At 33.9% G+C, this 12357-nt stretch overlaps 2 long non-coding RNA genes across 2 annotated transcripts in view; both read right to left on the bottom strand.

The window, feature by feature from the left end:
* Positions 1–5324: 5324 nt before the first annotated feature.
* On the bottom strand, positions 5325–6107 carry LOC149547631 (uncharacterized). Its single transcript, XR_016354416.1, has 3 exons — positions 5965–6107; positions 5699–5816; positions 5325–5566 (listed from the first exon to the last, which is right to left on the bottom strand). It is a non-coding gene; the product is annotated as an uncharacterized LOC149547631 (long non-coding RNA).
* Positions 6108–11750: 5643 nt separating this feature from the next.
* Positions 11751–12357, bottom strand: part of LOC149547630 (uncharacterized) — a 768-nt gene continuing 161 nt past the window's right edge. Inside the window, exons 2-3 of the long non-coding RNA XR_016354415.1 lie at positions 12074–12191; positions 11751–11942 (exon numbers count right to left, since the gene is read on the bottom strand). This is a non-coding gene — a long non-coding RNA (uncharacterized LOC149547630). The remainder of the gene's footprint in view (positions 11943–12073; positions 12192–12357) is intronic.

The following is a 12357-nucleotide window of genomic DNA, read 5'->3' as shown; positions in this document are numbered from 1 at the left end:
AAAACTTAAAATACTAACCCATTAAGAAATTGTGAATTTGTGGCTCTGCAATAATATCCTTAATAGTTTAATCAAAATTTCCTCATACTATTGATATAATCCTCCCGAGCCCTACTCTCATCACTTTACATGTTCACATACATAAATGTCAGGCATAAGCAAAAGAGCACAATTTTGTCTAGTAAAATTAAATCATGAACATCCTTCCTTTGGCATAAGGTTCACTCAACTCCCCACTACACACATCACACAATAGGTGAAGAAGCGATTCAGAATGGCTTCTGAAAAAATATGCAATTTAAGATAGAATATTTTCACTCAAACCCAATATGTAAGAAATCTGAAAATGAAAATGAAACTCAATTTTAATGTTAATTACCTGGATAATTTTGTAAGGACCCTAGGTAGCCACTTTGGCTCTATTCAATACTATTTGTGGAAGCCTTTCTACTCTTTCCTTCTCCAATATCTCTATTCTAAAATCAATAAAGTTAGTATATCTTATAAGTTTTCCAAAACAATCAAATATCTAAAACCCTACTTTACCTTTTCCTTGTTAGTGTAGTTTTTTATTTTTCCTATTTTGCTAGGTTTTTCCTACACTTTTAATAATCTCGCTTAGGTTAATAAAGCATGTCTTATTAGGTGAATGGTTGTGAGGTGTCACCTTCCTACATGTGAGCATCCATTAGCTATCTTGGGAAGATACTTTGCTATCTTTAGTCAGATAGATGGTTGCTCCTCATTGGTTGGTGTTGCCATCTCATCCCTCTTCCTAGCCTATATAAGCATGCTACTTGGCTTGTATTTGCATCTCTTGTTTTTGCATCCTCTTAATGCTATTTTGCTTCTAGCATTTGCATTACTCTCTTGGAGACTAACTCTGTGTTGCTATTTTGATTTTTTATCATTTGTATTCATAGTTTAGATATTTATTCTTTGCACTAGTTTTTTGGGTTATTAATCTTTTTAGATTCTAACATGGTATCAGAGCTTTTCTACGTGCAAGAGTAGATTTTAGTTTCCTTATTTGAGAGATTCGGGGGGGGGCTAATAAATTTTATTGTAGTTTTTTGAAAAATGAAGTATGCTCTTCTCTTGCATCTTTGGATGATCTTGAGAATTAGAAAAGTTTTGACAAAAATGGTTTTTCTCTAGGGTTTCAATCTCAAATTTGACAACCAATTTGCATATTTGGAGTTTTCAATCAGTATTGCAGGTTCCAGCATGCCATTGATGGACTTAGGAAGTTGATCCAGCATTTGCATATCATATTTTGGTTGCTGGGGTCATTTCTTGATTTTTGGAGCTGTTTTTTACTGTTAAAGGTGTCTAATTTACACTACAAAATCTTTTGTACATCAGCAAAAGAAACACTTTCTAAGTTTTGTTCGCAGCCCCAAAAAACCATTTGGGTATCTTTTAGATTTTGCATGCAATCTATATATTTTGCAGAATCGAGCACGGAAAGCTATAGTCGTACCCCTCTCCATTGGCAGTCACAAATTTGAACGTAGTTTTCAAATGTCTCGTTCTTGCTCATACAGACTCCGATTTTGATGATTCTTGTTATGATCTTGGCTACTTTTTTGTGCTCTATCCACTAGTGGAGTTGTTTTTTGATTTTCATGCATAAATTTTTCAGAAATTGTAGATTCTTGGCCATAACTGTATACAGTTTTCATTTTGGAAACTTCGGAGGATCATAACTTTCTCATACGACCTTGTATCGAGGCGATTCTTTTTTTGAAAGTGCATAATTTTTTGAGTATATCACAGTGGTGCTATTTGTTTTCTTGATTATTGTGCCTAAGTTTCACTTTCAACATATGCTCTTTATGAGGGTTTGTAATGCATTGAAATCAAGACCACTAAGTATCTCTTTCTAGTGGTAGTTGTAAATGCACTAAAATAAAGTGCCAAATCATATTTCTTTTGGGGGGGGGTTCTTTGATTGAGTAAAAAGGAGGGGGGGGGGGGCATTGTTGTGGCTGGGTTCTCTTCTTTTTAACATTTCTTCTCTGCATTTCTTCATCATGGATCAAACAAATATGCCCATCCTAACTCCATACAATTACTTTGAGTGGAAATCACACATGAAAATTCACTTAAGGAAAGCTAAATTAAATAAGATAACTATGGGACTTGAAACTGAACCTGATAAAGATGAAGATAAGCCTAAGTGGTTTAGCAAATGTGATGAGGCATATGGAACATTGTGTTTGTTTGTTTCTCCTGACTTGCTATTTCACATTGAGTCTTTGGATACACCAAATGAAATATGGACAAAGCTAGAAACACAATTTGACACACAAGATTCAATAAAGGGTCATATGTTGGAAAATGAATTAATTAGTTTAAGTCCAGGCAATTTCAACACAATCTAAGATTTCTTCACCAAATTGAAATCACTAAGGCTGTAGTTAAAACAATGTGGAATTGAAAAGAAAGATGAACAACTAATTCTTAGTATTCTCTCTAAGCTAAGTTCAAAATATTCTATGTTTGTCTCTACCTTCTATGCTACTAAGGGTGCACTTGGTACTCAATTCACCATGCCATCTCTAGATGATTTTTCTATCAATCACACTCGAGAACAAGACAAGCTAATCCAGATGGGCACTCTTAAGTTCTCTAAGTCACATGCCTTAGCAACCAACCAAGGCACAAAAGAACAAAAAGGACAAAGTGGTAACAACAATAGTAAGGATGAGAAACAAAATAATAGCAAGGAAAAGAAGGATCAGATACCAATTGCTTCAAAAGCAACTATTGATACCTCATCCTCCAAGGGCGATAAGCCTAAGAAAGAAAAGGTTAAATGTGCCTATTGTAAAAGGCCTGGTCACGATGAACATAAATGTTTGAAGAAACAAATTGATCACTTGACATACATTCTTGAGAAGAATAATATTAGTGTTCCTGAGTCTATCAAACAAAGTTCTAATGAAGAGTCTAACAAGGCACAAGAAAACAACAAGGGGAAAGGAAAGGGCAAGGCTCTTGTTGTAGTTGCTTCCTCATCATCCACTTGGGTTCTTGATTCGGGTGCTTCGCACCACATGGCTTCATCTAAGGAAGAACTTGCATCCTTGGAGCCATGTACTATGCCTTCTATTTTGATGGGTGATGACACTCTTGTTGAGGTGTGTGGGAGAGGGTATGTTGATGTAGGGGATGGCACATTCCATGATGTTCTTTGTGTACCCTCATTATCAACTAATCTCCTATCAATATACCAGATCACTCACACAGGTTTAGGCAAGCAGGTTGAGTTCACTCTTGATTCAGTGGAGATACATGAGTTGCATAGTGATTCTGTAGTTGCAGTTGGGAGAGCAGATCATCAGTCATGACTTTATTTATTTTCTCACTTTGTTCTTGATCCTCCTTCATCTGTTTTGCTCACTCACTCTAATGATGTGAGTAAATTATGGTATGAGCAGTTTGGCCATCTTAACTTCCTCTATTTGCATCAACTCAACCAACAAAGCATGGTCACAAGGTTTCCTTCAGTTCAATTCTTAGGAGGTGTTTGCTAAGGTTGCATTCTTGGTAAGCATCCTAAGGAAAAGTTTGACAAAAGTAAGGCATGGAGAGCTTCACAGATACTAGAGTTAGTTCACAGTGATTTGGCTGGTCCATTTCAACATCCTTCTTTCAGCAGGGCCTGATATGTCCTCACATTCATTGATGACCTTTCTCGATATACATGGTTGTACTTTCTCAAAAAAAAGTCAGAGGTATTTGATCATTTTCAAGACCAAAAATTTTGTAGAAAAGATATCTGGGAAAGCCCTCAAGGTTTTGCGCACAGATAATGGTGGTGAGTATGTCAACCATATTTTTGAAAGATTTTGTACTTCGGAGGGGATTGATTTACAGCATTCAGTTCCATACAATCCTTAGTAAAATGGTGTTGCAGAACGGAAGAATAGATCCTTGAAGGAAATGACAAACTATATGATTCACTCTAAATCTCTTGCACCACAATATTGGGTAGAAGCCATTAACTGTGCTTGTTATATCCAGAACCGTGTTCCTCACTGAGCCTTGAAGGGAGTTACTCCTTTTGAAGCTTGGACTGGTAAAAAACCATCAGTTAAGCACTTTCAAGTTTTTGGCTCCCCTGCATGGGCCCACATTCCTACAGAGAAATGTAAGGCCTTGGATCCGCAAAGCAGACCTTGCATATTTGTAGGTTATCCTGATGGTGTGAAGGGTTATCGATTGTTTGACCCTACTACACATGAGTTATTCATTGAGAGGAGTGTTCAGTTTGAGGAGGGATTTTCAAGCTCACTTTCTATCACTTCTCCAACTCCTTCTACCTTGACACTAGAGTCACTTGGAATACATGACAGATCTTTTGATGAGTTAGATTCACCTAAACAGTCTTCTACCTCTACTTTTGATACAAAAAGTGATTCAGAGAACTCATCTCCTTCCTCTCCTAGTCATCATTCAGAGGTTAATGATTCCCCTCTAGATTCTCCATCTTCCTGTCCACTTTGGGCTAGACAGACCTTGCAATCTATAGGTGATTGGGTTGGGGATCCATCAGACACCAGGCGAACTCATTCATAATTCCAGGATGCTCCACATGTCTTCATTGCTACTGCCTCAGATCCACAGTCCTTTCATGAGGCTTCTGGTATCCTGAGTGGGATATAGCTATGCAAGAAGAGTATAATTCCTTGATGAGGAACCACACTTGGGATCTTGTCCCTCTTCCTAAAGGAAGAAAACTTGTTCGATGTAAGTGGATCTATCGGACAAAATTTGCAGCAGATGGGTTAGTTGACAAACACAAGGCTCGCTTGGTTGCCAAAGGATTCTCCTAGGTTCCTAGGATTGACTACTCTGAGACTTTTGCGCCAGTTGCCCGAATGAATTCCATTCAAATTGTTTTTGCCATTGCTGTAGCTAATCGTTGGGAAGTACATCAGATGGATGTGAAGAGTGCTTTTCTTAATGGTGACCTTCATGAGGAGATCTACATGGAGCAGCCACAGGGCTTCCTTCAGGATTCTTCACTTGTGTGCCATCTTCGGAAGTCTCTCTATGGCCTCAAATAGGCTCCTCGGGCCCGGCATGCCAAGATGGACTCCTTCCTTCTATCAGTTGAATTCACTCAGTGCCATTAATGAACTAAAATGGACTCCTTCCTTCTATGGTTTAATGAACTAAAATGATATATTTGAACAAACTACTATTTACAGATTTAAACCCTTTTAAAAATCCATTTTTAATTTTAATTTCTAAGAGTGAAAAAAATCTTATGTTTGCAATTAACTTATTTATAGTTTGCCTGTCAACAGAGAAGAATAAGAAACCTCTTGCATCGATTCATCGGCAATAAAATATGTACATATATCCGATCTCGTACAAAATACATACTCATAACCTTTATATATTCTCCATCTCTTACAAATTCAAACTGAGTCTTATAAAAATACATTTTTTTAAATTATTAATGATACTATGTAGAAGCATTTGCATAACTCTGGCCACAATGAGTTCATGAACAGACTTCAATCCACATGAATCACCGCCCAACTCTCCACTGCAAACATTACACGGCATTAGAAGATGCAATTAAAGCATGAATTTTCTTTTTCTTATGTTTGAGCAAACCCAATTCCCTTACTCAAATCAATATGTAGTAAAGTTTGAAAATTTAAAATTTTAATATTACCTGGAGAAGAGGCGAATTTCTTCTTCTGTAGGGAGTCTGAGGAGTTGATTTAGGCTTATTGGGCACTTGTATTTCTCGTGGGGCACTTTTTTCCTTTGCCCTTTTCATTTTATCTACACTAATAACCATGGAAAACAATTCTGTGTTAGAAGATCATCATGATCATACTGATAAATCCCGAGTAAACTTGCCAATCAAGGATTTCCATGACAATTCATTGACCCATTTGAATTTCAAAGTAAAAGTAATGAAATAATTTGCCTCACCGTTGTTGGGCAGCCATTGAAGCCTTGTACCGTGCTTCTCTCGCTGTCTCTGCTTCCCTCTTCCTTGTTTCTTCTCTGTTAAACCAATTTGCTAGGATTGATAACAAAGCTCCCATGGCAGATTTGCACGAGGGAGTCCAAAGGTGTTTAGAATATGAGAAATGAGCGTTAGAGCTCAATTATGGGGTCTATAGCTTGACTCTAGACGCGTCACGCAAGGCACATGATTAAAGACGACGACTTGACTAGAGGTAGACATCATGTCACCTCCAATTTTTCTATACCGCTGTTCAAAGTTCATCTAGAGGTAGACATCATGTCACCTCCCATCCAACTCTTTTGCCAGTCATTTTTAAACATCACACACTAAGGCAAGAACCACACTTAGGAAAGAAAAGGTAACTTTGACTATTTAACACTTTTGGGCCACAACTAATCTAGTGTATGATGTTTAAGCCATCAGTATTTTACCACAAGAAAATGTGGAATGAAAAATACATTTAAAAGAAATCTTACGGAATGGTGATCAACTAAAGTTAATTTACTATTGCCGTCCCATCAAAATTTATTTTACTTGTAGTTTCACATAAAATCAAAGAATAAATTGAATATTATAGGTTGTTTATTCACTGATTGTGATAAATGTCAATGAGCCGATCAATAAATTTACATAAATTTTAATATTTTATAGATATTTAAAATAATATTTATTTTTAAAATAATTTAGATATCATTTTTATTGTACTCCGGCCTCTGGAGTTTTGGTGTTTGGATACATACTTGCTAACTTGAGGTCTTATGTTCTACTCTCGCCCCTCTCCCCATGTGGTGTTAATGTTGGGCCAATGGACCCCAGGACCCACGTGGTAGGTGGGGTCTCCGGCCTATTGCCGGTTGGGCTCACAAACATGCTAACTGAAAAAGCTGCAGGTCCATCACCAACTCCGACCTTTGGAGTTTTGGTGTTTGGATACATACTTGGTAACTTGAGGTCTTATGTTCTACTCTTGCCCCTCTCCCCATGTGGTGTTAATGCTGGGCCAATGCACCCCAGGACCCACGTGGTAGGTGGGGTCCCCTGCTTGTTGCTAGTTGGGCTCACAAACATGCTAACTAAATAAGTTGCAGGTCTATCACAACTCTGGCCTCTAGAGTTTTGGTGTTTGGATACATACTTGCTAACTTGAGGTCTTATGTTCTACTCTTGCCCCTCTCCCCATGTGGTGTTAATGCTGGGCCAATGCACCCCAGGACCCATGTGGTAGGTGGGGTCCCCGGCCTGTTGCCGATTGGGCTCACAAACATGCTAATTGAATAAGCTACAGGTCCATCACCAACTTCGACCTTTGGAGTTTTGGTGTTTGGATACATACTTGCTAACTTGAAATCTTATGTTCTACTCTTGCCCCTCTCCCCATGTGGTGTTAATGCTGGGCCAATGTACCCCAGGACCCACGTGGTAGGTGGGGCCCCTGGCCTGTTGCCGGTTGGGCTCACAAACATGCTAACTGAATAAGCTGCAAGTCCATCACCAACTCCGACCTCTAGAGTTTTGGTGTTTGGATACATACTTGCTAACTTGAGGTGTTATGTAGAAATAAGTGAAACTTAATATTAGGTTTTTGTATAATTATAAGTAACAACTAATTTAAAATTATATTTATTATCATAAATATATAGATTAGATTACAATTACAATTATATTTTTATTATTAATCTAATAATAATAAGTTTGCATTAAATTAGAAATATTTAATTGATATTTAAAAATAAAATAAAAAGATATAGTATTAGTTTGATGATATAATTATATAATTTTATGGTTCTAACATTTATGTAAATTATAAATATAATTTATTATTATTTTTAAAATTTAAAATATGTAATTATAAATATTTAAATTAATATATATGTTTTTACTATTAGTCAATAATTATTTTAAATACAAAGTCTACACTGAAGTTATCTAAATGATATTAATTAAAATATTCTGCAACAAAAATAATATTTTAAAATGATTAGTAATTAATTTATTACAATAAAAATTGTTAGAATTAAACACAGACATAAATAACAATTACAAATATAACCAATATCACAAAAGAGATAATATTATTGCTATGTAGTGATTACCATTTGATTACAATCCATAATCCCTTACAACTCAATACCACTGCAAAATACAATTATCACATCACACCTTATGAAATCCCTAATCCTAAGCCCTTTTTATATAAGTATTTTTGCTGCTTTAGGATTAATATTAGTTCCAACATGTCGGCCCAAAAATGTCGATAAAATAGCCCCAAGAAAAATTCTTGGGGCTTGTGCCCCCAATCTCTCGCTTAGGGCTTAGCCCAACCCTGAACCCCACCGAGGAATCATGGAGTATGTACAGTACATCTGTGATCAGTCACCACAAACTAACAAAAATGATTAAATAATCAACTTAACTATACTGCTGATTTATTTTGAAGATGCATGTTATGTAATAGATTCATTATATCATAAATTAGTTTAAATAATATTTTATAGTGATTATTTCAGATTATTCATATTTATTAAATAGTCTTAAATTTGCTTCTAAGTATTATTTAATTTATTGAATCAATGTATAGTTTATCTATCATTTAATGTAGATATTAATAACACGTGTATCATAAATGGGTATGTGCAGATCATGGTGTGCCAAAAAGTGGCGATGTGAAAAAAATAGAGTTTGAATATGTCTAAAAGCGCTTCAAAATCCACTCTGACTTTTTTCCACCTATCCAGGTACCAAGCCTGGAAGGAAAGGCCGAGCCTTATCAGATATCCGATCTAATATTGGATATCCGATTAAATCAGATATCTGATATTATCGGATATCCGATTTAATATCGGATATCCAATATTCATGGCATGATTATAATAATATAAAAATATTATATTATAATATAATATTATTATAATAATAATAATTATACCATAATATAATAATAATAATATTATTATATTATAATTTATAATATAATATTGTTATTAAATATATAATATAATATTATAATAATAATAATAATTATAGTATAATAATAATATTATATTATAATGTATTATCTTATAATAATATAATATTTAATATTATAATATATTGTAATGTAATATAATATATATAATATACTATAATAATATAATATAATATAATACATTATAATAATATAATATAATATTTTATATTATAATATATATTAATGTAATATAATATATATAAAATATAATATAAAAATATATAAAATATAATATAATATAATATGTCAAAGCAATATGTTATATATCTTATATATAAAATATAATGGATGATTGGATATTCCGATACCTTTGACATTACATTTAAAAAAAAGAACAGACCCGCGCGCCCTTATTTCAATCAAAATTCCCTCAAACAATTGATATAATTCTATCCAGACCTACTCTCATCACTTTACATTTTCACATACATAAATGTCAGGCAGAAAAGCAAAAGACCACAATTTTGTCTGGTAAAAATAAATCATGAACATCCTTCCTTTGGTATAAGCTCCTGCCCAACTCTCCACTACACACATCACACAACAGGTGAAGAAGCGATTCAGAATGGCTTCTGAAGAAAAATGCAATTCAAGATTGGATTTTTTCACTCAAAACCAATATGTAAGAAATCTGAAAATGAAAATGAAACTCAATTTTAATGTTAAAATTACCTGGATAATTCTGTAGGAACCCTGGGCAGCTGCTCTGTCTCTATTCAATACTATTTGTGGAGGCCTCTCTGCTCTTTCCTTCTCCAATATCTCTATTCTAAAATCAATAAAGTTTGTATATCTTAAAAGTTTTCCAAGACAATCAAATTTCTAAAACCCCACTTAAGCTTTCCCTGTCTTTGAGCAGCCATTGCAGCCATTTTCCGAGCTTCTCTGTCTCTCTTTTCTTCCCCACTTTGTAATGTATAATTTTATTGCTCAGCTTATTGTTGTAACCTGTAATTGATGACCAGAAGCATTGAGGAAGATCTTTGGTGAGTTCTCAATGTAAGGATGTTTTTGATTGATCGAATTTCTAGACAAATCAATTAAATGATTTATAACCATGGTGGAAGATATTATGTATTTATCTAACTTGTTTAGAGAGTTAAATGCAATGCTGATTCCATGGTCTAGTGATGATGTAATGCCTAATATACAAGTTAGTGTTACTTAACCTATTTATGATAGATAGTTAGAGTGGGGAGTTCTATAAAGGAAGTAGTTATGTGCCTCTTATATGATTGATGGATGTGAATCCAAAGATGAACATCAGTGTAAATTTGGGCATCCTTTGTATCTACAAGAGAAATGCCCATAACAAAAGTCTCAACATTTTTTTTGCCTTATTCTATATCATGGAGATATAGAACAAATACTCTTGAAGAGGCAGCAGTTGCCACAAGAACTTTAGAGCTGATGTTAGAGGTAGGTTGAAGAACAACAATCAATTTAAAATCGCTAGCTTAAACTCACAATCAAAGAGTCAACGGATACTTTAAACATTATACAGTAAGTTAAAAATTAAGTTTGGAAAAGTAAGTCAATTTTATATTATTTATCACTTTTAACTTAAGAATCAAATCTTACTGTGTTATGTTTAAACCCCCCTCTCAAAAATAGCATCCAAAGAAACAACAACAACAGAGCTAGTATTTGTCTTCACACACCTGAGTAACATTTCCACCATAGTCATCAAACTTATTCAAAGGAAAAAACACCCTCAACAACCTCAGATTGAAATCTCTTTTCATCCTAAATACTGATTAGAATAAAAAGGTTTGGCAGATTGACAACTTTGGTTTCTATATATCAAGAAATATGAGGAACTAATAAGCTATTGGTTCTGCAATTGATTGTACTTTCAATTCTTTTATATCAAATTGTTGAGGTATAACTGTTTTTCCTTGGATGTTGTTGAATTAATGAATAATGAGAACTCTATTGTTTTGTATGTTTGTTATTTTTCATCCTTATCTTATTTGTTGCAAGTTTAAATTACTTAACCTTGTTTACTTTAAAAATGTTAACAACTGAATTATTAAAAGATAGAAAAATGTCTCTCTAATTCTTTATACTAATGCAATATCATTGAATGTATACAAAGAAAGAAATTTATACATCATCTGAATAAAAATTCAGATCAAGATAACCAAAGCAGTTATACTGGAAGAGCTTAAGAATCCCTTGCATTGACCTAAGTGCAGAGTTATAATAGGCATATTTCATTTGAATTATATTCTTAAAGTTTTACTCTTCTTAATATTAGAAGAGAAGGTTTGCACATCTGGGTTTGGCAGGGGAGAAAGAGAATGCAGTCAGGCAAGACGCAAGGTTTTAAAGGAAGAGTGATGGATGTAGTTCAGGGTTTTTCAGAGTTTTTATTTGATTTCAAGTTATTTATTTAGATCATTATTTATTAGGGTTTTTTTTTTAAACTTTTTTTTTGACATTGTGATAATTTGTTAAACAATAGAATTCTTCTTCTAAAAGATCTTTACGATTTATATTGTTGGTAGTCTAATAAATTTTATTAATTGTTTGATGAACTAAAATAATATATTTAAACAAATTACTATTTACAGATTTAAACCCTTTTAAAAATCCATTTTTAATTTTAATTTCTAAGAGTGAAAAAAAATTCTATGTTTGCAATTAACTTATATATGGATTGCCTCTTCAACAGAGAAGAATAAGAAACCTCTTGCATCGATTCATCGGCAATTAAAAAAGTACATATATCCGATCTCGTACAAAATACAAACTCATAACCTTTATATATTCTCCATCTCTTACAAATTCAAACTGAGTCTTATGAAAATACAATTTTTTAAATTATTAAAGATACTATGTAGAAGCATTTAACCAAAGATCATAACTCTGGCCACGATGAGTTCATGAACAGACTTCAATCCACATGAATCACCGCCCAACTCTCCACTGCAAACATTACACGGCATTAGAAGATGCAATTAAAGCATGAGTTTTCTTTTCTTATGTTTGAGCAAACCCAATTCCCTGACTCAAATCAATATGTAGTAAAGTTTGAAAATTTTAAATTTTAATATTACCTGGAGAATAGGCGAATTTCTTCTTCTGTAGGGAGTCTGAGGAGTTGATTTAGGCTTATTGGGCACTAATGTTTCTTGTGGAGCACTTTCTTCCCTTGCCCTCTGCAATTTCTCTACACTAATAACCAGAAAACAATTCTGTGTCAGCTGATCATCATGTTCATACTGATAAATCCCCAATAACCTTGCCAATCAAGGATTTGCATGACAATTCATTGACCCATTTGAATTTCAAAGAAAAAGTAAAATACCCAGCAATGAAAGTAATGAAATAATTTGCCTCA

The sequence above is a fragment of the Cupressus sempervirens genome, chromosome 7, assembly GCF_028749045.1.
Source record: "Cupressus sempervirens isolate cs-2001-9-10 chromosome 7, ASM2874904v1, whole genome shotgun sequence".
NCBI lineage: Eukaryota > Viridiplantae > Streptophyta > Pinopsida > Cupressales > Cupressaceae > Cupressus > Cupressus sempervirens.
Note: the sequence above shows the minus strand (reverse complement) of the source record. Positions and strands in the feature narration are given on the sequence as shown.